General features: G+C 43.0%; 1 long non-coding RNA gene across 2 annotated transcripts; it reads right to left on the bottom strand.

Annotated features, from left to right (window-relative positions):
* Positions 1-1,550: 1,550 nt before the first annotated feature.
* Positions 1,551-25,376, bottom strand: LOC310848000. 2 transcript variants are annotated; one of them, XR_014566117.1, is made up of 4 exons: positions 25,221-25,376; positions 22,277-22,301; positions 2,063-3,396; positions 1,551-1,609 (listed from the first exon to the last, which is right to left on the bottom strand). It is a non-coding gene; the product is annotated as an uncharacterized lncRNA (long non-coding RNA). The 2 variants fall into 2 exon arrangements; XR_014566118.1 differs by lacking the exon at positions 1,551-1,609 and having other exon boundaries at positions 1,752-3,396.
* Between the last annotated feature and the right edge of the window lie 1,205 nt (positions 25,377-26,581).

Below are 26,581 nucleotides of genomic sequence, written 5' to 3'. Positions count from 1 at the left end.
TCGAGTCTTCCTTGGAAATTCAAATAGGGTGCAGTCTGCAAAGTGCTCAAGGGCATCCAATTTGCAAAAGTGAAGAAGGGGTGGAGGAAGAAAAGGGGAAAAGGGAAGTGCCCAAAGCCAGCTGCTATTGCATAAAGTCTCGCTATTCAAACCAGATGCTTGCATGCCTTCCTGCCCACACTGCCTTAGCCCATGCTTACCCATTAACATCCTAACAGGATGTTTCAGTTTTATTGCCATGAACCATTTTAAACAAAGGACAATGAGCGCTGAGTGCTAGCTACAATCACCACCAGACAGCACCTGTAGCTTGTTCCAACTTCTACTCACTCCTCTGCTTGTTATCCTTTTAGAGAGGATGGAACAGGGGTCAGCAACCTTTTTCAGCAGGGGCTGGTCCACCATCCCTCAGACCATGTGGTGGGCTGGACTTTTTTTTGGGGGGGGGGAATGAACAAATTCCTATGCCCCACGAATAACCCAGAGATGCATTTTAAATAAAAACACACATTTTACTCATGTTAAAACACCAGGCAGGCCACACAAATAACCCAGAAATGCATTTTAAATAAAAGGACACATTCTACTCATTTAAAAACACGCTGATTCTCGGACCGTCCATGGGCCGGATTGAGAAGGCGATTGGGCCACATCCTGCCCCCAAGCCTTAGGTTGCATACCCCTGGGATGGAAGGAATTACTCCAGGATGCCATGCTTCTGAGGCTGGATCTAGACACACCAAAGAAGCATTTCAGTTAAATGCATTGTAAATTTAAATAGGGAAAACAGGTAGAGAAAAACGGGACTCCACAGCGCTGTCTGCTGGCACAATGTTATATTGCACATACAAAGCATATAATTCACATTTTCTTTATCAGTCTAGCTGAGTCCTAAATCATCATCATTGGATGGCCACAGCTGGTGACTGCAACTGTTGTGACTTTATGGGTTTATGTTCCTAACAGTTGTACAAAACCAATTAACAAATGCAACTGCACCTCTTTCTTTAAAGAGAAATTCCAGGGACACATGTTAACAAAAGCATTATGGGTTTGTTTCCAACTATGAAATATAATTATATGTTGACAGAGTTTGACGCCCCATGGATTTGTATAAGCTTTGCAGAGATAAGTGCTTTCTTAAAAGGTATGGAGAAAGTGCCCTTGAGACACATCGTAGGCTTGCGTTGCCAGATGTGTGATCAGCAGTGCTGAAATAGTCGTGCAAACATTTCAGTATGATTTTCACGAGGATCTTCCCTGTAATAGCCACTCTGAGTAATGCACCTTCCCTCTCTCTGGTGCTGTGCAATTTTTGGGTGGTTGGGGGTTAAGAGTGGTAGACTCGTAATCTGGTGAACTGGGTTCATGTCCCCGCTCTTCCACATGCAGCTGCTGGGTGACCTTGGGCTAGTCACACTTCTCTGAAGTCTCTCAGCCTCACTCACCTCACATAGTGTTTGTTGTAGGGGAGGAAGGGAAAGGAGATGGTTAGCCGCTTTGAGACTGCTTCGGGTAGTGATAAAGCGGGATATCAAATCCAAACTCCTTCTTCTTCTTCTACATGAAATGAAGAACACATCCACATACAGTAGAGATTCCTGCAGTCCTAAACACACACACACACACACACACACACACACACACAGAGAGAGAGAGAGAGAGAGAGAGAGAGAGAGAGAGAGAGAGAGAGAGTTTTCTTTAGGAGTGACATTAACTAGTATAGATCTAGTCAACTAGTATAGGGCTAGTCAATTTTATTACTCTCATTGCTTGTATGGAACTTTTATAGGATAGCTGGCTATAAGTTAGAAGTAGGAGAGCAGGAAAAAAACAAGTGCCACCCCATGTGCCAGTATTGCTCTCTTCTTCCATTACTTCTGCATAGTTATCAGACTTCTCATGCTGAATTTGGCCTCATAGCACTATAGGGCTAACAGCAAAGCTTTTAACATTACAGGCTAAATCTGTGCACAACCACAGAGAAGAGAAGAAACCTTTGGTTTATCGCAATGGTAGCACCTGAAATGTGATCCCAGCATCCTCCCTTTCACACACATACCTTTGCTGAAGCTCTACAGCTGTTCACACTGTATACCGGCTGCCAGAGTTGACTAACTCATTAATCTCCCTGTAGAGAGTTAGCCAATAAATTGAAAATAATTAGTTGGATAGGCTACACAGCAAGGAATCAGACAGTGAAAGCATGAAGTGAGCATGCTGAAACAAGATGTATTAAGACATGCAACAAAAGGAAGGCAGGGAGGGAATAAGGGTGGAGTGAGAAAGTACATTGTCTGGAATATTGATTGTGTGTGCTTGAATATTAGATGCATACATATGTAAATTGGTTGACAGGGTTTGTTTGAAGAGACACTCCTGACTGACAGTAACAGAAAACCCAATGGAACCCTCAGTCAGTTATGGATCTTTGTATAGCGTCTGACTCCAAATGAAGCTGAAAGAATCTATAAAGATGTGAGCCAGATATGCACAAAAAAAATGATGCTATGGAGGACTTAAGTTACAGGAGGGTAGATTTGGGTTGAACATTAGGAGGATTTAATTTTAACAAGCATAAATGCATACTGTCTGATTAGTGGTGCACCTGGTTTTCCTATTGTATTGCATTTATTTGCTGGGTTATTGCATTTATTGATTGTACATTTGTGTTTGCATTTGCTGTATTTTTATTGTATTTGGATTATGATGATATATTTATAAAAGTGAAAGCAAAGTATGGCTGGAAGCACATAGAAATGGACTTGGATGAGGACTTAAGTCCTTTAATGGCTTTTGGATTAATCTGTTGGCCTCGGTATGAACAGCAGGTGTAATACTGATATTTAAGAAGGGCAGGGCATATTTGAAATGACCTGGAGGCTTATGACAACCATCGCTTTGCAAAGGTTCCAGAAGGCAGTACCAGATATTCACGGAGGAAAATGATTGTCTGAGCACAGACCAATCTCGCCTTCAAATGCTGATGTTGCACCACCTGTTAGGTCCAAAACTGTAGGAAAGCAATAAGAAAATAACAGAGGACAAAATCTACTTTCATCTGTTCCAAGGACTCTCATAAAACTGATAATCTTCAGACATCAGGTCTGTGAATCGGCATCTTCTCACTATTGTTTCCTTATGCTCTCCCCAAATATGTTTGCTTATCATCTACAATGATCAAAATACCTTGAGGGCAAGGCATGGTGCTTTCTCATGATGCTGTACAGTGTACATTACAGACTCATAGATTCTGTTCTAATAAACCAATCAGTTATCAGGAGGTGTTTGATTCATGTTGCTAGCAGCTTGATCCAAAGATGACCTGCAGAAAGGCTAGGAAAGGCTGTGCTTTAACCAGGAGGTTCCATCCCAAATAACGTTTGCTCAACAAGTCTGCCAACAGAACAAAAGCAGTGTTTAATTTAGTTTATTTGATTTTATCATTAAATTCTCTCTTTTGCCACTAAGACATACAATAAAAATGAAATGAAATATAAAAGCAACAAAAATAGGGCAATAGAACAGGAAAGAGTTGGAAGGCACCATGAGGGTCATCTAGTCCAACCCCCTGCAGTGTAGGAACTTTTTGCCCAACGGGGGACTCAAACCCGCAACCCTGAGATTAAGAGTGTCATGCTCTACCAGCTGAGCTATCAATAACTCAAAAGGTTGCATTATTAACAAAGACTTCAACAACACAATAAAGCAATTTTTTTACTGACTGAAAGCTAGTCCATTCTTTAAGTGCTTTTAAAAGTAATGGGTAAATGAACCCCTGACCATTAGGTCCAGTCACTTACAACTCTGGGGTTGCAGCGCTCATCTGGCTTTACTGACCAAGGGAGCCGGCGTACAGCTACCAGGTCATTTGGCCAGCATGACTAAGCCGCTTCTGGTGAACCAGAGCAGTGCATTGAAGCGCCGTTTACCTTCCCGCTGGAGCGGTACCTATTTATCTACTTGCACTTTGTGCTTTCAAAGTGCTAGTCCTTTCTGTAGTCCTGATAATCAGTAGCACTTTTATCTTGCAACTAGGAAGTCTGCTAGGTTGGCAGGAGCAGGGACTGAGCAACGGGAGCTCACCCCATCGCAGGGATTCGAACCGCCAACCTTCTGATTGGCAAGCCCTAGGCTCTGTGGTTTAACCCACAGCACCACCCACTTTTACCATCCATCAAAAAATGGGAAGAGAGGGAGCCTGGGGTACCTGGGCTGTGAGTGAGCTGAGGCATGGTGCCACTGTTCAAAGGGCCCTCTCTTGTCCCTGAACACCTGATCTGATGCATGGATGTATGGAGGCAGGACCTCTGAAGCCAATCAGATGCATTTCTGTTACCAAGTACTTTAGTTCCCTCCTCTGCTTGCTGCTACCTACATAGCTTCCACACGCTACGGGTACTTACGTTTTATAAAAAGACAGCATGATTACTAATCACATAATTAATGTCACATATAGCTAGGTCCTTGGTATGTAGGATCAGTGAGTGTAGAATGTAAGTATTTATGATCACATATGCCTTGAAGCAGGCATAGGCAAACTTGGCCCTCCAGATATTTTGGGACTATACTTCCCATCATCCCTGACCACTGGTCCTGTGAGCTAGGGATGGTGGGAGTTGTAGTCCCAAAACATCTGGAGGTAGTCCCAAAACATCTGCCTTGAAACATAGGACAACAACTGCCCCTCCGCCTTCCTTAAATTGCAGTCTCCTTAAAGGATATATAACAAGGACGGGAATTAATATAAATCAACTGTCTCAGCAACCTTGACAGGGGAGTCCTGTCTGGGTGACAAAGCAAAGAATGACTCCGACACCCTCCTTGGATTCCCTACAAGTCTAAACAGCTCCAGCAACTTCGGCTCCCTTTTTCTCAAGTGAGCCACTGCACTGTTCTTTAGCTGAAGAACCTACCCTCTGGGGCCGTCTAAGTTCTGCATGTAGAGTCTTGAGAAAAAAGAGACAACAAGACTCCCAGACTGGCGGGCAAGGTTCTCTCTGACTTTGCTTCAGATGCTGAATCAGAGTTTCACCTGGAGGGAGGTTAAAGTGGGGTGGTAGGGGGAGGACATAATCATGCTTGTCAGGTGTCTGCAGAAAGACACAACTTCTGTGCTTTCGTGCATCTGGAAGGCAACTCTCTTAGCTGCAGTTCATGTCTCCCCAGCTGTGGTTAACGTCACTGTCAGGCCAGGCTTGCTGGTTCTTGTTGCCCGCTTATACCCATAGGAAGAGGAGACTCTTTTGAACAAAACCTGAAAGCATAATGAAGGTCTTCATCCACAAAGGCTGTTAAAAGGGAATAAATTATCCCTCTCTGAAGTCTATTTAATGCCCTGTCAAAATATTTTTGTTGCTACTAAAATGGCTACTTAACCCTCAGCTATCTCAATCTTCGTATTTGCAGCAAAAGTGGGTGAGTGGGGGTGAATTCATCAGCACATGAAAATGAGTCATGGAAACATAGGAACCTGCCTTGCGCTGAGTCAGTTTGTTGGTCCATCTAGCTCACTATTGCTTCTCTCCCACTGAACTATGGTCATTTGTGTAAGCCAAATTCATTCAGTAGGAGAAAGCCTAGTCATCTTTCTGTAGTCCTGATAATCAGTAGCTCTTTTATCTTGCAACTAGGAAGTCTGCACAGGAAAGGCAACATCGAGAGATAACAGAGTTTGGATGAGGTACATCATTAACATGTTCTAAGTGAGGATGGTAATGTGGTGTAATAAATACTATTTAGTCCAATAGGAAGCCAGGAAACATCTCCCTCAGCATAGCCCAGGAAGGGGTTGGGGATAAGGAAACTATACCACATCAAAGCATGCTCTGTGCGTACACTACATAGTGTGGCAAAAGGCCACAACTAATTAATTCAGTCCCATAAAGTAGAACACAATCCAATAATGAACTCCAAGGGACTGCAAACAATTGCATTTTGCATTATAAATCAAAAGGGAAATTTGGTGTGCACAGTTCAGAGCATTGATATCTGGCCTATATTCTTATTGCAAGCTGGATATTACAGCACCAATCCCATCTTTAACTCCAGAAGAGGATTGGTGAGTCCCTTGTTTGCATAGGAGGAACGTTGGGAGCTCAGCACACAATTTGCATCTTTAGTATGAATCACCATGCACACCCTCCTCCACTCTGAAGTCCCTTTATATGATCACCACTACTTTGTTTCTGTTGCCTCCTACTCCTGAACTACCATAGGTTAAAATGACCCAGGCATTTCTTCCTCCTTGTCTCCTTTAGTGTTTGAGATCTTCCCTTGAAGGCTATACTTGGAAACAGGAGTCGAATCCACACCCTAAACCCCAGATTAGGACTTCTTTATTCACTGGCAAGGAAGGCATCCCAAGTCCTCTGCCCTCACCAAACAAAGTCACTTCCAGTTTGCCCAGTTTGCTCCTGGTTAGGCCAGGCCTGCTGGCATTGCGAAGGCCAACACCAGGTGCTACCAGTCTCTCACACTCAGCATGATAATGCACTACATAGATTTCCTATTTGTATGTGTTAAAATGCTCTAAGCTCAAATCTCACTCTCATACTAATAAATGAATATCCAAGGCTAGCAAGCTGGTTGTATAATAAAGCAAACATTACCAGTAAATATGAGTAGTCATATAAGCCGAATAGCTACTAGAGGTCATGATCTAAGGGATACATAGGAGCTGCAGATGAGAGCTGAGTGAAGGGTAGGGACCAAAGTTGGGTGGCACTGTGGGTTAAACCACTGTGCTGCTTGGGCTTGCCGATCAGGAGGTCAGCGGTTCAAATCCTCGTGACGGGGTGAACTCCTGTTGCTTGGTCCCAGCTCCTGCCAACCTAGCAGTTCAAAAGGACAGTGCATGTAGATAAATAGGAACTGCTCCAGCGGGAAGGTAAACTGCATTTCCGTGCACCGCCATGGTTTTGCCAGATGCGGCTTAGTCATGCTGGCAACATGACCCGGAAAAACTGTCTGCAGAAGCGGACAAACGCTGGCTCCCTCAGCCTTTAAAACGACATATGTGCCACAGCCCCAGAGTCATTCGCAACTGAACTTAATTGTCAGGGGTCCCTTTAGCTTTACCTTTTACACCAGAGGTACTTCCCTTCCCCTAACACCCAATACATTCCTCCTCTCACATATACCCATAGGAAACAGCTAAATCCTAAGTATTTTTATTTTAAAGAACTAGAACATCTGCATGATAGCAATTTGAGTTAATGTGGCCTAATGATGTGGGGTCAAGGTGCCTGCAATGATGTGACAAACCACATGTACTTGCATATCCAGCTGCATTATTAGAGGCCAGGTGACCTCAGTAGCTAGGAGTAACTTTTATGACCTTCAGTCAGTAAGTCAGCTACAGCTATTTTTAGACTATCATAGCCTGATGTCATGGACTGGCTGGGTGCAGAGGGGTGGGAGTGGGGACACCAGTTGGTGAAATTTGTTTAATATATTCTTTATTATACTATAAAACATTCCAAGACACCTTTTACAAAACTATTCATAAATGAATTAATTAAACCATAACAATGATGGTACCATTAAAACTGGAAAAATAATAGACCACTTTCTTTCCCAAATCGCAAACAAATCACATACACAAAGAGGAGCATGATAAGAGTACAAAAGGAAACCACTATGTTTGAATGACCTGAAAATTATTTGCTTTATATTGTCATTTGTTCTCCCCACACACTCCATTTTCTCCTGTGCACCAAGGGGAGTTACAAATGTTTAAAGAATATCACACATTTTAAGAGATGTAAAGAATAGATAAATAAGCTTCTCCTGTCTGTAACTCAATTCCCCTTGGCAACATTTACAGGAAAAGCCTGAGTAAATAAGATAGATGGCCACAATGCTTTGAAGATCAGCTAACCAACATTGGCTTTTTCAGATGGCCTAACATGACTAGCAGAGGAAGGCAAGTTCATTTGTTATTCATTCCTTGCTTTTAAATATTTATATCCCATGTTTCTGTCCATCAAGTATCCCCAAATTGACTAATAACAATAGAAACAAAATTATAACAAAAAGACTGTTGCAAGTTATGAACAATAAGGCAATAAAAGGAGTACATGAGAGCAATACCTTTAGCCGATAAATTCAATGGTCTCCTCAGTTAGTACTAAAGCCACATTCCTGATTGAGCCTTGTTTCCCTAAAGCTGCAACCCCAATCTCATTTACCTCAGAGCAAGCCACATTGAATTCAATGTGGCCTACTTCTTTCTGAGTAGGCCAAATCACGACTGCCTTAAGTGAGCACTGTTTAAGAGTAGATATGAGCTGAAAATTCTCAGAAGACATTTTTCTCAGAAAATTTCTGAGATTACTCCTGCCTTTCTCTCACCTAGTCTGTCTTATATTTTAACACTTGTTGGATCCATCTGAGGTGATCGCCTGGGTGATGGGCCATGAAAAGAACAAAGGGAGGGGTCTCTGTTCGAGATGACAAATGGGTGGGGCTCATCCTTCAAGATAGAGATAGTTTGGAAGACAAAGCCAGAGTATAGAATTGAAAATGGCGGTGATGTGACCTAGAAGGAAAGCAGCAAGCAGAGAGAGCCATGCTGCTTGAATCCAAGAATGTGGTTATGGCAGAAGCAAGACTCCCATATGCTGTGAACTCCCCCATTGTAGGCTCAGGTATATGTGTGTGTGTGTGTGTGTGTGTGTGTGTGTGTGTGTAAATAAACCATATATCATAAAGACACTACAGTCTCTACTGTTCCTCACAAGCCCTGGGTAAGCAGCTGGAATCTCTGAAATCTTACGAGTCTTGTAGAGTGGGATGCTATGGGTCTATACATATACATACACCCTGTATTTGGAATACTTTCAGAATATGTGCTAAGAATATAGTTTTAGGGAACAATCCTATACTGCTCCATGGGTCATAGGAAGGGTGTTCTAGATGGCAGAAGATAGCAAAGTTTCTTGTTCTCCCAACATAACTCCCAGTATAGGGGCGAGTGGGGGCAGAGAATGACTGCACTGTAGCTGGTGAACTTACTTTCTCTCTAGCTGTCTACTCTCTCCCCACCCACAACTGGCCAGCATGAGATCAGCAGGGCCTGGGATTGGGTAGTTATCCCATCTTGTATTCTCCCACTTTCATTACCTTTCAATTGCTCTGCACATTTTTAATACATATTAAAAAATACTTAGATATTGCAGGTTTTTTTAATTAAAAAACCCAAAGTGGTTTACAACATGCACGCAAAATTAAAGCACACACAAACAAATTAAAATCACAAACCAGCAGCTAACTGGTTACAGAAATTCTTATTCTTAATTGTCTGCATAAGCCTCGAAGCATAAAAAAATGTTCAGCAAACATTTAACAATTACAGCAGAAGATGTCTGCTGAACCTCCATTGGGAGAGCACCCCAGAGGTCAAGGCTGATGACACTGAAGGCTTGGTTTCATGCCAATGTCAGAGGAGCCTCACCAAACTGGGGGAGCACCAGCACTGCTCCTGCAGATGATTTCAGTCAGTGATCAAGCTGGGATATAAGGGTTCAAGTGGTCCTGAAGGATTCAGGTAGTCCCCCTGTCCTATGTTGTTCTGGGCCTTGCAAATTAATAAAAGCATCTTCAACCTGGCTTTTATCTTAAATGACAATATTAATCTCCGCCCCACACCCCCGCTTCTTGGCAGCAGCATTTAGAATGGGTGTATGTATGATCGCCGAAGAATTTATGTTTTTGAATTATGGTGCTGGAGGAGACTCTTGAGAGTCCCATGGACTGCAAGAAGATCAAATGTATCCATTCTGAAGGAAATCAGCCCTGAATGCTCACTGGAAGGACAGATTGTGAAGCTGAGGCTCCAATACTTTGGCCACCTCATGAGAAGAGAAGACTGCCTGGAAAAGACCCTGATGTTGGGAAAGATGGAGGGCACAAGGAGAAGGGGATGACAGAGAACGAGATGGCTGGACAGTGTTCTCGAAGCTACCACCATGAGTTTGACCAAACTGCGGGAGGCAGTGCAAGACAGGAGTGCCTGGCGTGCTCTGGTCCATGGGGTCACAAAGAGTCGGACATGACTAAAAGACTAAACAACAACATATCTATTGTTAATTGTGTTTTAATTTTTCACTTACATTTTTGAATTATATTACAGTGGTGCCTCGCAAGACGAAATTAATTCGTTCCACAAGTTTTTTCTTCTTGCGAGTTTTTCATCTTGCAAAGCACGGTTTCCCACAGGAATGCATTGAAAATCAATTAATGCGTTCCTATGGAGACCGCCTTCAGACCAGGTCCCGGGACAGACTGGGGAAAAGCCCTTCTCCCGCCGCCAGCCTTCAGAAGAGTTCCCGCAGGGCTGCCTAGGCTGCGGATAGCAGCCTGCTGCTCGGCGCGAGGGGTGCTCTGAAGCTGCGCGCCTTCTCCTCTGTTCCCGGACCTCCCACCGCAAGCCTTCAGGACAGGTCCGGGAACAGAGGAGAAGGCGTGCTGTGCTTCCCCGCTGTCCCCGGAGATTTCCCTATGGGCTTTTGTCTTGCGAAGCAAGCCCCTAGGGAAATTCGTCTTGCGAAGCCGCTAAAAATAGGAAATCCCTTTCGTCTTGCGGGTTTTTTGTTTAGCGAGGCATTCGTCTTGCGGGGCACCACTGTACTTCTTGATGTAAGTTGCCTTCTTGACATAAGAGTTCTTTTGGTATAAGGCAATGAAAACATAAATACGTTAATAGTGGTGATAATAATGCACCATTCAACGATGAATTGAAATTTCACCATCAATAAGCAATTTATTACCTTAAATAAATTCCCACCACTTTTAACAGTTTTACAAGTATGATACAATATGGTTTTATATGAGCTGCTGCATTGTTAGAGAAGGGGAGCTTTATGACTGATCGGGAAACCTCAGTGCTCCTTTAATTAAAAACAAAACTGAACAGAGAAGTCTTGTACCAACATGTTGCTGTCAGCACCCTGCTAACTATCCGAAGTGAACTGTGCATATCCCTCCCTCAGCTGCAGAGATCCTGGTGCCAAAAAGCGCTGCTTACGTTCCTTTTAAAGGAACAAGCAGATTATTTCTAATTTGTATCTCAAATTAGTAGTACCCAGTAGTAATAACATCCACTGTCAAAACTGGAGATTAATGAACAGTGAAACTCTACAAGGAGAAAAGTTTTCATCTGGGGTAGAAAAGTTTTGCACAATGGATAAACAAATTAACATTTCTAAGGTAAAATCAATATAAATATAATTTATGCCAATTGATTATTTCAGCAGCAAAGGGGTGTCAAATAATTCCAAATACAGTGGTACCTCGGGTTACAAACGCTTCGGGTTACAAACGTTTCAGGTTACAGACTCTGCTAACCAGGAAGTAGTACCTCGGGTTAAGAACTTTGCTTCAGGATGAGAACAGAAATCGCGTGGCGGTGGCATGGCAGCAGCGGGAGGCCCCATTAACTAAAGTGGTACCTCAGGTTAAGAACAGTTTCAGGTTAAGAACGGACCTGAATTAAATTCTTAACCTGAGGTACCACTGTGAAACTTTTGCTTAATATAACTGAGAAATGGAGGAAGTGTGCATTTTCAAATTGAATTATTTCTGTTTTCCCTTTCTTAATGCCATTAACTCTTTACACTTTCTAATTTACCGTATTTTTTGCTCTGTAAGACTCACTTTTTCCCTCCTAAAAAGTAAGGGGAAATGTGTGTGTGTGTTATGGAGCGAATGCAGGCTGCGCAGCTATCTCCGAAGCCAGAACAGCAAGAGGGATTGCTGCTTTCACTGCACAGTGATCTCTCTTGCTGTTCTGGCTTCTGAGATTCAGAATATTTTTTCTCTTCTTTTCCTCCTCCAAAAACTAGGTGCGTCTTGTGCTCTGGTGTTACTTCCCCATTCTTCTTTTATTGCAAAGTCCATTTGGGGGGAGAGACAGGGGTTCATTGCAATTCATAGCTTTAATTTGCTAAAATGCAATTGAATCTCACCTCAGGAAAGGGACAATGTGGAAGTGCCCTAGGATTGTATGTAAACCACATATAGGAACTGTAGTTTGTTAAAAGTGCTAGGAATTATAGTACAGTGAGGGGTGAAAACTGCTATTCAATGTGTTTCCCCTCAAACTAGCACACACAGAGACAGATTGACACACAGAGAGAGATTGACACACAAACACACAGACAGAGTATCCTAAAACAATCCTAAAACTACTTTTATATAATCTCCCTGGCCCTATAGGGAAGATATAACAAATGTGTTATTCAGCTTGTTCATGTGGGATGGCTTCCCAATCTCTTACTTTAGTCACACAAAAGGCCAGATTCTCTTTTTCTGCATAGGAATTCTAACAGTACGCACATCAAATCTGACACTGGAATGTGCCTGGAGTTCCTCTATGCCATTAGTTTATTAAAGCATTTTTAAAAATTAAAAGGGGGGAAAGTCTCCTCTTTCTTTCTCTGCTCACAAAACCTTCATTGTTCAGCTCTTGGTGTTTTTCTGGAAGACGTAACAAGCAACCAAACCACAGTAAGTTAACCTAAAGATGCACTGGGTTGCATAATAAACCTTTTTATCCATGTATTATCATCTGGGTGGAGTTCCTCAGTGCTGCTGGAGAAACACAAAAAGACAAATTTAACCCAAGTGAGTCTATAGCCTGCTTGAATTGAAAACACCATGGTTCCAATTTGAAAACACTGCAGAGTAAAGGCAGTTTCTCTGTGTGTTCCATAATATATGGATGCATGAAAAGAGTGTGTATGTGTGGAAACTCTATGGGAAACTGGAGGACTCTAAGAGCCACCCATTCATGCAATGTTTGAAACCGTGATCAACTCCCGCCCAGAAACCAATGTCCCCGCTGTGGAAGGACGTGTGGATCCAGAATTGGCCTCCACAGTCACTTACAGACTCACTGTTAAAACCGTGTTCATGGAAGACAATCTTACTCGGCTATGAGTGATCGCCAAAGAAGACATGTATAAGCAAAGTGCTCTATCCATGTGGGAAAACAAGGTTCCTGAGTGCATGTGGAGAGCCCTCTGTGCATATAGTCACATACTCTAACTGGCATCAGGCATGTGCATGTGTGTGTTTAATATATATTGAAGCATTGGTTTCAGTGGGTTTTGAGCAGTCACCACACATAGTAGCAGCAACGTATTGGAAGAAAGAGTCACATATGCCACACAGCTTGCCTTGTGTTCCCTGAATTAGCCTGCTGCCCTCAGGTTTGGTGGAGGATGCTGTCCCATGATCAGTGTTGAAACCAGAGTCATCTGTAGCATAAGGAGGCACCAGCTTGCCTTTTATTTATTTTACTATTTATTTAGGTATTGAAATGTTGGTATGCCACCTATCACACAAGACTCTCCAGGTGGCATACAATAGCAATAGACAGTATTACAGCAGAATTGCAGTATACAATATATATTAAAATTCAAGTATGATCAGTGGTCCAAATCAATTAAAACTTGCAGTGGCAAGCAATCAGCAGTGGCCAAAATAGCTATTTACCCAGCTCTGGGGTGGGCAGTAGTTGCAGCCTGTCATGGGCCTCCCCTATTCCTCAAGCAGATGTGATCCCAGGGTATCCCGTTAGAGAGGTCTAAGTGGAAGTCTCTGTCCAGAAACCAAGCAGGAGCAGACAAGCCATAGAGCTTCCAACAGTGGCCAAGAATGGACCACCTCAGTTGACCTGTGTCTTGAAGTGGTCCATATTCCAGACATGACCCTGTTCAAGTTTCAGCTTTCCCTTGGAGGACTGCACTGGCGGAGGAAGGGTTGTGTGGTGGGTGCGGTCCGCCCCTGGTGTCATCCCTGGGGGGGTGATATCACTGCACCCCCTGGGACGCTCGCCGCTGGCGGTGCCCCCCTGGGATGCTCGCCCCGCCCCCCTGATGCACACCATGTAGTTGTAGTAGTAAACCTTTTATTGTGGGGCTGATAATGGATATACACCCAGTGCCAGTGTCAAATCCAACCTACATATGTAATCAATGAAGTTATGGCCAATTTTCAACCCCAGAAGGTTGTCTTGTCAAGTTTGTTCCACCCACCACTGTTATTGTCTGGGAAGGGGGATGCTGACAGGGGGTCTGTAATGAAGTAAAAGCATACAGCAGAAGTGTAGCAGTGGTAATAAATACTTTACTTCTGGGGCAGGAGGGGGGCATCCAGGGTATAGAGAAGGCACTCTTCCTGATTGTGATTTGCTTCATACAGCAAAATGTATTTGATCATATGTAAAATTAGCTGGTTGGAAATTGAACATTATTGTGCCAATCTACAAAAAAGGAGATAAAACCTCCCCCCCAAAAAAACTACCACCCCATTAGCCTGCTGGATATCCTCTCCAAACTCTATGCTTGCCATCTGCTCACCAAATTAACAGTCTGGCTAAGTGAAAATAACATCTTATATGATGGTAGTAGTAGTAGTAGTAATAGTAACAACAACAACAACAACAATTTATTATTTATACCCCACCTATCTGGCTGAGTTTCTCTAGCCACCCTGGGTGGCTCCCAATCGAGTGTTAAAAACAATACAGCATTAGATATTAAAAACTTCCCTAAACAGGGCTGCCTTCAAATGTCATTTAAAAATAAGATAGCTGCTTATTTCCTTGACATTTGATGGGAGGGCGTTCCACGGGGGGGGCGCCGAGAAGGCCCTCTGTCTGGTTCCCTGTAACCTCACTTCTCACAATGAGGGAACCACCAGAAGGCCCTCGGCACTTGATCTCAGTGTCCAGGCTCGACAATACAAATGTACTCTGTATGCTGCCTTCATTATCTGCTGCATATGTAAAATTTATTTGTCTCAGTGTTGCTGTTTTTCAAGGAATGCAATAGGATTCAGAACAGCATCTAGTATAAAGTGCTAGATGCATCACTCTCCATCAGCTATGAATTTCTTGGCACAAGGCAAAGGATTGCCACCTTCTGACTTAAAGAAAGATCTTGCTTGTTGGTGAATGACTCCAGGGCAGGCAGATGTTCTCCAGGTAAGATTATACCAACTCACTTCAGCCACCTACTTACATGCACATGCATGCATGCAATGTACACATGCCACTGAGCTGAGCAGTTCTGGGGCTCTCATGAATAGCAAAATGATACAGCTGAGCCACCAAAGTGGGAGATGCCATACCTGTGGAGCATCTCCCCGCCCCGGAGCCATTAAGAAAAACAGGAGCCTCTCTGCTTTGGGTGGAAATGACTCTCATACTAAATCCAATGAAAACATGTATCTGACAAACAGCTAATGGTTTTTCTTTTCTTTTGAGCTACAGCCAAAATGAGGTTGGAAATTAACTCCCCCCGCTAAACACACCCACCCACACCCTTCCTTGAATTTTCAAGCAAAAGTGTGTGTGTGTGTGTGTGTGTGTGTGTTTCCCTCATTCAAACCTCCCCTCCCACTATCCCAGGTTGTGGCTGTGTTGCTTGATTTAGTGATTTTGGAAAGCAGCTGGCAAAATATTTAATTCAGTTCCTTAACACTTAATTTGCCAAATCCTTTTGGCTAGGAAGATGGCTAATAGCACATTTTGAATAAATAAAAATAACTAGCATTGACTGTCTCCACTTTTTAAAGAAAAAGAATGAAAGTTTTGACATTTAATACCTTAAAAGTGAGAGTTGTCTATCCTTTTCCTCTAGTGACCACAACATCATCTGATCTTGACTGCCCTCTACCCATCCACAGGCTGGGTTAACAGTTAGAAGTGTTATGAGGCATACCCCCCCCCATTTCTTTCCTTTTTTTGAGAAATTACCTAATTTGCAATTCTTGAACCAAAATGTGAACCAAAACATATGTATCCTCTGCACCTTTCTGAATTTTGCAATGCAGTTCTCTGGCCAACTAATGTGTACAAAAGTGTATATATCTGGGGAAAGTCTATGTGGAAATGTATACAATGATGAAAACCATACAAAGCTGAATGCCAAAGTGTGACTATTAGGGGTAATTCCCCAAAATTGCTGATGAATTCTCATGAGGATTTTTTTTTTCCAATTTCAAAAATTCACAGGTTGTTGTGGAATTGTGAAAAGAACTGAATTTCAGATTGGAAAAACGAGAAATGGAATGAAACAAAAAATGGCATAGAACATTTTGAGAGAGGTATCCAGAGTGACAACATGAGCATGGGTCTTCTCACTAGTGGCTCCCCAACTGTGGAATGGTCTCCCCTGAGAGATTCCCCCGGTGTCACCATTACCAACTTTTAGGTGTCAAATGAAGATGTTCCTGTTCACCCATGTATTTAGGTCTTAACAGGAGTCACAGGGCCCAATTATAACCCTGCCTTTATCTTTGGTAGGGCAGGAAAGCATTTCTCCTTTTTATGTTATTGCAAAATGAGCACTTTTAGTCAGTGGGTGTTCTTTTTAAATGCATTTTTGTGTTATGTATGCTTTTATCATGGTAAGTTGCTTTTGAGACATTTTAGTAGGAAACAACAAATAATCATAATACATCATTGTCTCACCATAGTGGGAAAGGCTGTGGCAAAGTGACCTGTGTGCCTGTTCAGTCTGCTTTCCAAGTGCAAATTGTTGATGGGCAACTTCAAGGCCTCTGCCCTCCCTTCTTAAGAACTGGGAAGCGCTTCAAATCCTCATCTAACAGAATAGGCTAATGTGTATATACCATGATTCTGTACAACAGGGGTTGTCAGTGTGGCACCGAGGCTACCCCTATGCTTACAGAAGCTTTCCCTGGCTGCCACTGCAAAACTGGCTATGGATGCTTTGGATGTAGGACACAGGTTGCAACTGGGCAAGGTCTACCTTTAATAACTGGGTAAGAGAGAAAAAGTCAACAGGCTGTGTCTGAAGAAGTAGCACCTGCTGATGTTAACAGATCAGGAAGGACTCTATTTGTACTGAATCTGGCAATACAATGCAAGCAGCTCCTTAAGTCAAGCTTGGAGAAATTGCAAGTTGATTGGTCCATTCTTACCTCTGGGGCTTGTAACTTTGAGCCTCTGCTGAAGCTCTAAAATCTGTAACCATGCAATTAAGTGAGATTATCCCATTTTTTCCCTATTTATTTATTGAAAGAAAGCAATTTTCTAAATCCCCACGGGGCCCAGCAAAACTCGAAAATGTGAACCCTTCAGGCTCAGAAAAAAAGCAAACATGTGAACACACACACTGGTGTATGATATTAAGACTCAGTCAAAACTTTCTTTATTTTTCAAACCATGTGTTCTGATCTTTGTTTGGCTGACAAAATTTAACATTCTTCTTTATGTACATAACGAAAGGGGGGATCTGCATTGGTATGGCATGTATGGATATGGTTATGGTTATCATTTAATTGCCAGTAATAAGCTTATGCCTCTAACATTGCTGCCTATCACTCCCCTCTCTAAAAGCAAAATTGATTTTGTGGCCTGGTCCTTGGAAACGCTGAAATCTTAAGCTGCAAACTTCTAGGTTTGTCCGGATAAGAAAATCCCATTCCCAGTGACCAGCCTAGGAGAGAAACCTCCCCAAGACAAAGTTCTTATACTCTGGCGCCTTTTACTCACAGTCTATTAAATTAAAGACTTTATGTGCTCTTTCACATCCTCGAGGGGCTTTGCGCTTCAGCAAAGGGCTGTTTTGCAGCCAGGAGCAACTAGTCACAATTTTTTATTAACACTGAAGCTCCTCGCTGCTTGCTGCAGATTAACACCAAGACTGGAATCCCTTCAAGAATTGCCAAGAAAGCAGAATCTTATAATGCTACCAAAACCACCTTAAAAAGAAAAAAAAAAGAGCAGAGGGCACTCAGGAGGATATTATTGTTAGTTAGTAATTGACTCAAGCACACCTATTTTATAGAGTGGCTGTTTGGAAGAGTTTGAACTGCCTTCTTCCAAGTCTTCATTCTTGGCTGCTGAAATATGTTGCACCAATCAAACAAAAGCTGTCATCTTCTGAAGGCTGTTATGCCCCGGAGTACCTTAGGAAACTTGAGAATAAGAAACATTGGGACTGGGTAATTAAAAAGCAAGATTCCTATGATAAGCAGTCTTGCAATGCCATTTATACCTCTGCTTTCACCCTAGTTGCACTGGTCCAAGATAAAACAAAATATTCATAGGCAGCACCACTGAACGAATGCTACAATGGATGGAAGGAATATTCGCTCAGAATTCTAGAAACGAGTCATCCAATGTAGCTGCAAATTGAAAGATTCAGTATTTCTTCACACGGTGCACAGTTAAACTACGGATTTTGCTCCCATAAATTGTAGTGATGGCCAACAACTTGGATGGTATTAAAAGAGGATGAGACAAATTAATGGGTGACTAGACTATCAATGGCTATTAGGCTGCATCCACACCACAGTTTGTTCCATTTTCCTGATGTTTTGACATTATATTTGAGCTTTCACATGACATAAAAGCCACTTCTGGAAATATTGCCAAATGTAGCTCAAGTTTAGTGCTCATTTATGTGTTATTTGCTTCCAGAAGAAAAAAGAGCACAGCAGAGATCTATTGATGGAAAGAGCAGTATGACAAAGGGAATTTACATATATATATGGGGATCATAGCTGTCAACTTTTCCCTTTTCTTGTGAGGAATCCTATTCGGGATAAGGGAGTTTCCCTTTAAAAAAGGGAAACGGTGACAGCTATGATGGGGATCTGTTGGGAATGCTCTACCTCTGGCTTTCCTGCATTCAGATGGTGGTTGGATTAGATGGTCACCAAATTTTCCTCTAAGTCTGTGGTTTATTTCTGTATGCCTTTCAATTTCTTAGCTGCCCTTCATCAGCTAGGATCCCAGGTTGGCATACAACAGCTAAAGCAATGAATACAGTAAAGTCACAGAAGGTTATAGTCAAATAAGTTTTACACAGAATAGACCCTCTGAAATTAATGGACTCAGTTAGTCATGCCCATTAATTTCAGTTGGTCTATTCTGAGTAGGACTAGCATTGGATACAGCCTATATATATGCATGAAAACAATAAAAGCCTAATGTTGCAACAGCTTAATTGCAACCTTAAACCATATAAAGTGCATCTAGTGGCTTGAAGGGAGGACATTCCATGAGTGGGGTGCCACAACCAAGAAGGCTGTGCACCGTGTGACCTGACAATGGGCTTTGCTTCTATGACAACACTTCTATGACATCTGACAATGGGCTTCCGCCAGCCTAGCTCTGCCTCCCTCACTCTCCAGAACACTCTCTCTCTTCTCTTTATCTACCTTCCCAGTGGTGAAAGAAGTAAAAGCAAAACACGGCATATGGGAAGAGGAGAGGAGAAGAGGGAGGGAGGGCTTTCCTTCTTTCTATGTCTGTCATTTGTGCTGGCACAGTGATTGGCAGCTGCTGTGTCTCAAAAGACTAGGGACCATGTTTGTCTCCTGAAGGATGCTGCATCTGAAATGGTCTTTGTGCTTTGTGATTGCTTGTTAAGATATTCAAGCACGCCAACACAAACACCAAGCCCTCTGCTTCTTGCCCCAGTCCTGCCCCAGTCCTGCCAATAGCCCAATATACACACCATCACACCAGTGTCTTGCAAACTGACAGCAGCATTCAAACTGAGCTGCTTCAGCTCTTGTCCATCTCCACATTCACAGCCATTTTCATTGTCTCTGTATATGAATCACAGCTCATTCACTCCTCTTAGCCAAATGATGCTCTGGATGGGATGTCTTAGCTCACAGCATATGGCCTGAGAAAAGAATGTTCTCCTAGGAGTACTAGATACTTCAATAAAAATCCTCAAGAAGTCATTTATCGGAAGACTCTGGAGCCCTTTCAGGCTTTGCAGTCAGCAATAGATTCCCCCTTCATTCCCTGCACAACTTTGCCAACCTAACTGCCGTCTCCAGCTGAACTGAACATCTGCTAACAAAATGGCAAATTACTAATGACGTGCCATTGATCATTGCTATTGCAAGCTAAGGGGAGTCAATTCAGATAACGTAGCACAAGAAATAACCAATTCCCACCTTCCAGAATTCTGAAACCCAAGCTATCTGAAGGCGTAAAATCTTCTCTAATGATGATTTGTCCACATTTATTTATAGACTGACTTGTTCTAAGACTAGAGAGAGATCGTGGTTGTTATAGCAATGATTCATAAATAAAAATGGATTTCTGTTCCCGAAGAGCTCAAAGATTAAATTATATGTGAGAGAACAAGGGCCATGAAAAGAATAAAAGGGTAAGGAGCACTGCTAAGATTCTTATTGTTTCTGATCCCCTATCCCACCCTACTTTGAACACTGGCAATGGAGGCTGCACATCTGACTACAACAGAACTGTGTAATATGCATGTGATAGAGCCCCTTGCATGATTACAACACAGGTCTAATAGAATACATTTTAACTTTATGAAAAGCACTTTTGACACTTAATTAATCTTCATCATGAATGCCAAGGAGTCATCTATTTCTCTATTTCTCAACTTCAGAGACAGTACTTAGCAACGCATACGGTGTTGAATATCAAGTAACAATTGTTGCATCAAAAGTTGTAATCATATTCAAGGGGTTGGACCTAATGCCTGTCCTTTTGTTTGGCCTCTGGGCTTGTCTACATGGGAAAAATCTGATCTACTTAATCCATATGCACCAGGGATATCAAAGTAGCTATTATTATCTGGCATAAGGTAGCACAACTTTTTCCCATATCAGGATTTGCCTGTCCATATCAGGAAACACTCGTGATTTATTTTTTATATACCCTCCAAGACTTTGCTTCCTTTCCAACAAGCAATCCCCTGACACCTACCCATGGCCACTCTGGATACAGCTAACATGCTAAGATGTCCTATATTTTAGCAGAGAGAGAGAGAAATCCAGCTTGCTTGTCCATAAGATCAAAGTCCACACAGAAACCTGGCTGAGATGAAAAGAACAGTTTATATCTCTACTGCTGATTGCAGTCAGCTGCTTACCTGTTGATTTCAGTAGGCATCCAGGTTTGGACTACAATATTGAGATTCTTTTGACAGCCATATATGCAGGGCTTTGTTCCAGCCGGAACTCACTGGAACTCAATCCTGGCACCTCTAAGGTAGGCGCCGTTGCCATTATAAGAGAACAAAGGAGGTGTTCATGATGAGTTCCAGCAGCTCTTTTTCTAGAAAAATAGCACTGCATGTGTGTGATATAATAAATGAATAAACTAATTTGCTTTTCAATGGATCAACCATGATGGGATAGGATTGGATGCATTCTGGACAAGAAACCAAAATACTGCATGAAAGAGAAACTCGCCAAGGAAATATATTCTCCATTCGTGACATCAATGTCCACAAACCGTATTTGCAAAATTCATTCAGATAACACTTGGGTTCAAATTGACAGCATGTCATCACATTGATTATGGCCAGAGAGAGCAAGGAAGTGAGGAGGTGTGAGATAAGAATGTTGTACAGCTGAGAAAGAAGTCTAAGTCACAGAAAGAAGAAAGAACATGTGCAGGACAATTCAGAAGCTCAAATCATATGTCTCTGTGATTCATACTTTAGGTCACATTTTGCTATACCTGAATTCACCTGCATTATGATGTTCGTCCACATCAACATATTCAGTGAACCAGCCATGTAGTGGTGTGCCACCATATAGAGGGATGAATTAAGGCCACCCCCCACCCCCCAAAAAAATAATAATTCAGGGATTTTACTTCATCCTTGGATGAATTCTTTGATTGCATCACCAAATTAGTGACTGGAGAGAGGCTGGAGAATCATTGTTACCTTGTGAGATTGCCCTCAGTATTATTTAGGGATAACAAATGCAAACAAATGAAAGAGTTAATCTAATCCAAATGTATTCCTTCAACATTTGCACTGTGCAATCAGCAGACACTTTGCCTGCCTTGTTGATTGACATATATGAGAAACTATGCCACACAGTGAATTTTACTGCTCCCACTCTGTAAGGTCATACCACAGTGTTTTTAGAGAAGCATGACACTCTACCTTTGGGGCAATGAGTTAAATAAGACACATTTTTTGCCTCTCCCAGCCCTCTCTGCTCTCATGACTCTGAATTTGCTTATAGGATGGTTGCCTAGCCTGTGTGACATGTCCCTTTGCAGGCGCAGCATCAATAAGACTTGTTTGTGACAGTTCTGCTCAGCAGCATTTGGGGAGCAAGTGGCATGCAGAAGTGCAGCCACTAAACTAGCAGAATTTCACCATCGATCTGGTGAAGCACTTGAGAGAATGGGAGTAACAGGGCAATAAAGCTTGCAATATATCTTCAAGCTTGGCTTTTGGCCTGTATAGATCAGAGCTGCATTAAGAACATTACAGCCTACCTGAATCTGATGTGAACAGACTTGGCTGGAAGAAAGAGAGGACCTGTTAATAATGAAAGAAATGTACACACACACACACACACACACACACACACACACACTGCATACAACAAAATAAAAAAAAATCCTACAATAAAAAGCCACCAATACAATACAATGCATCTCAGATTCTAGCCTGATCTGAACTATTTTCTTTAAATTTTCTGTAAAGGCTCCCCCAGATTACCTTTTTATTGAGCTTTCATCCAGCTTTCATTGCACAATGCTTTTGCAGAGGTTAGATTATTTCTGGTCTTTATTGAACATCCATTCTGATTGGCTTGCAGGGAAGTTATACAACAATGGGCATTCATTCTCCATCTATCTTCATTTAATCACGACGTATCTTCCCATTAAGTCTGCTCACCTTTTCGGGTGGGTGGTGTTGCAGCCAGGCATTGGGGCCCCTGCAGTGATCCAGCAGGGGGCGGAGATTAACACTCCCCTCATCACTGTCCGGGCCACGATGCTGGTGTAGGTTGCCCTGCTGTCCAATCAGCGGCGGCAGGAGGCCACAAGAAAATAAACTGGGGTGTGGCCAGGAGACCTCTTCTTGTGCCCTTACACTAGATCTCACTACCCACCCATCCTCTTTTTATGTTTTTCTATGGCATGACCTTGCTATGGACAAATGTCAGCCACCATATTGTTGGGGCCAGGTAGGATTTTTTTCCACTGGGCAAATTGGCACCAGCCATTTGGTTTCTGCCTGCCTTGTAGCAATTGTCGCAACTTTGTGAGGCTAGGCATTGGGTAAGCTTTTGTTTGGATGGAGGGGAGGTCGTAGCCCCTCCTCATTAAGAGTATCCTGTTAAAGGGATCTGGGATGTGGATTCTACCTGATGCCCAGACGTGGGCTAGGGCCATGCCATGATCCCAACAGGGATCCCTTGGAGCATGCCTATTTGATGTAAGTCATAGGGTCCCCCCTCTTGGTGGTTTACCCTTAGATGGACTCACTGCAGATGGGCAGGAGTTGACATATAGCCTGGCTTCACCCAATGCCTAAGCAAAACCGCTCATATCTGTAACCAATGAGGTTGTGGCCTATTTGAACCTATAAACCTAAATACTTGTGTCCATGTTTTTATTATCCACTAGGGAACTGCAGGTCATGGGGCCTTGGCACGCAATCACTCATTCATCCTACACTTTCCCTCACCACTTTCCTAATAGTAAAAAGCTTGTGTGCGTGTGTGTGTGTGTATTTGTTGGACCAAGGCAGCAGTGCTTTAATCCACTTTAATTGTGGAAACAAATTTCTGCAATGCAATTGAATCTATCCTAAATGCTGACAGTCTGGAGGCAACCTAAAGGATTAGCGATGGAAATATATATTCAGACAGTCAAACGGCACCTTTAGAGCTGGTGTTCAGTATTTTTGCATCCTTTGGAGGCCACTTTAAAATGAATCTACATAGAATAATGTGCAACAGCGACTGTGTGGTGGCCATTATGTGTGCACAGAACAGCAGAAGCACAGAAAGAGGACATGTCTAGTCAGGCTAACCTCATAAAATGGTGGCATGTTTACAGCCAGTCAATCAGTATTCAGGTGGGGTGTACAGAGATACTGTGGGAAAGCCTTTGGAAATCCCAAAAAGTGACAACAATATAAGATACATAGCAATATGTAAGACTTCTATGAGAGCTGGAGATGGAAGTAAGAAACACGTGGCAAGGAAATTTGATGTTGAATATGATCACAGGATTGATTCAGTGCATTTCTGTTGAAAATGCACATTTGTAACACATTTTGAATCGTTTTTAAAGAAGAAGCTGTATCACAAAATTGGGGTGTGTGCGAAATCCACAGAATAATAATGTTCTGATCTGCACATTAGTCAAAGAGGAACAGTGCAGGCCAGCTTACCCTAGAATTCATAGAAATCAACTTCAAAGTAGCACCTCTACTTGGGGAGTGGGGGCAAGAGAGTCATCTTGGGTGTGTTACTGTGGAAAATAGAGTGCTGGGCTACATGGACTGCTCCAGTGTGGTTCTTTACCCTGGTTTTGACAATTATGGCATTCTGTTGTGTGGAACCCACTTCTTATGACAAATTCATATTGAAGTGGACGCAATGCTATTTATTCTTGCCAGGGGTCAACCCACTGAAATTAATAAACACAACTATGGGCTCATCCAGTCTTGCTCTTGCCCCAACACTTTCCCCCAGGGAAACCTGATCTTTACCACTGAATGGGAGCAAATGTCAGTTGGGGTTTCTCTGGATTGACATTTACTCTGATTTATTGCTAAAGAGTGGGTTTTCCAAGGGAAAGCTGTGGAACTGCTTGGACCCTTACCTAGAAAGTGTGGGAGAAGCAGGAAACCACTCAGACCCATGCTTTTGAGGCACAGGGCAAGTACATGTGTGGACTAGTTGTACTTTAGGTTCATTAATAGCCATGGGTCTACTCTGGGTAAAACCCCATCGGAGACAACCCAGTCTTCTGTTCCATTTGTGTTTCACAAGAGAAATGATTTTATTTGTTGTTAAAATTACAAGTTCTGTTGTAACCCACCTTGGGACCTTATGGCGATGGGCAAGTAAGAAATCAATCTATCAATAAATTCAGATGTGAATCTCATGGCTGCAATCTAGCAAACCTTGTAAAAAAATAATGACACCCCTCAGTCTTAAAACTGGAACAGATAAAGTTTGCCACCTGAGTTTACAGACCACTGATGAGCCTTTTGAGGGGTACAAGCTGCCTTTATCTGAATAGTCTTAAAACGACACTACCATTTCCAAAGGTGGTAATAATGTAAAACAATATTTTACATTATTACCACCTTTGGAAAAAGTGGAACTGTTTCCCTGTGCTATTCTTCTAGAAAAAGAGGTGCTGGAACTCGCCATGAACACCTCCCCAATTCTCTTAGAATGGCAACGGTACCCACCTGAGAGTTGCTGGAACTGTGTTCCTGTGAGTTCCCCCTGGAAAAAAGCCCTGTAGCAGTTCCCAACACTCCATGGACTGTGTGCATAGAGCTCTGAGTGAAACCTGAAACATGTGTGAAGATTTGCAGCTGAGCCTCCCTGCTCCCAAGTGCTCAAAGCCTTCCACACCCAGCCACTGCAGACCTGTTGCCAACATTCCTGCCCCTGCCTTTTTGAACATAGGGCAGGTGTGCTTGAGGAGACAGGTATGCCAACCTGGTCATGGCATGGACCAATTACAAACTGGCCTGCTTTCCTGGTGGGCTTGTTCCGCCGGTTGTTATGTTTCTTGTGTGCAGCCAGCCCTGTGATGCCAATGGTAAATAAGGAAACAGACTGTCGAGAAATTATACTGAGCTTGGCAAAGTTTGTCTGGCATTTATTAGGAACGAAAGCCTGCTGGCACCTAATGAAAGAGAGAGGCTGATTCCACTTGCCATTCAGGTTCCCTTTGACACACTGTTCAGTTTAAGGAGCCTGTTAGCGTGCATTCAGCTAGGGGGGCTGAGCTCCTGAAGTGTTTTATTATTATTATTTTTAAATTGCAGGCAAAGGCTTCAAGTCAGACCTGAGAAGCCTTAATCCTCCTAAATGGAGTGAAACCTCCCCTGCAGATAAAAAGACGCGGTCGGGGCTCATGGCGAGGGAGAGCGGGTGACATGCCTCCTCCCTCGTCTCTTCCCCCCTTAGGGAAATGTGGCCCTGCAGGAGGAGGGAAGGGAACAGGGGAAGATCAAAGGGAATGGCTGAATTGCTGCCTCTTTCCAAACCCGAGAAAAGCTAAACCCATCATTACTGAAGAGAGGCACTGCTAGAGATGAAGTGTGTGAGTGGGAAGCAGCAGGACGGCTCAAACTTTGGGGTTTTCCTGCAGACGGCAGAGGTGGAGCTGTGGCGCTTTGCAGGAGAGACGAGTTGGGAGGCACCGCTGGCTCTTCCTCCTCCTGGGGCAAGCTCGACGCCAGGTGGATCCCTGAGACCCTCTCAGTTTCACAATAAACTTGGAAACGTGTGAGAAGCACACAGCCAGTTTCATCATAGGATGGGAAATGTATCTGCTGCTGCTAACTCACAGAGTGGATTTCTTGCTAAACTGGCCCTGCCCTGGTTTATCCTTGGTGGGCCCTACTCTCTCTTTGTGGACTGGGGCTGGCCTTGCAGTGGAATGAGAGGGATACAGTGCACCTCAAGCTCCAGCTGAGGGGAGGCTGGGAATCAGCAAAGAAGTTTCCTGGATGTAGTAATCTAGTATGGCAGGGAGAGAAGTGCTGTGCTAACTTCTAAGTGACAGGGAGATGTTCTGTTTTGTTCTTTTGCATAG

Source organism: Podarcis gaigeae (genome assembly GCF_964106915.1).
Source record: "Podarcis gaigeae genome assembly, chromosome: 6".
NCBI lineage: Eukaryota > Metazoa > Chordata > Lepidosauria > Squamata > Lacertidae > Podarcis > Podarcis gaigeae.
This window is presented reverse-complemented; position numbering and strand designations above follow the sequence as displayed.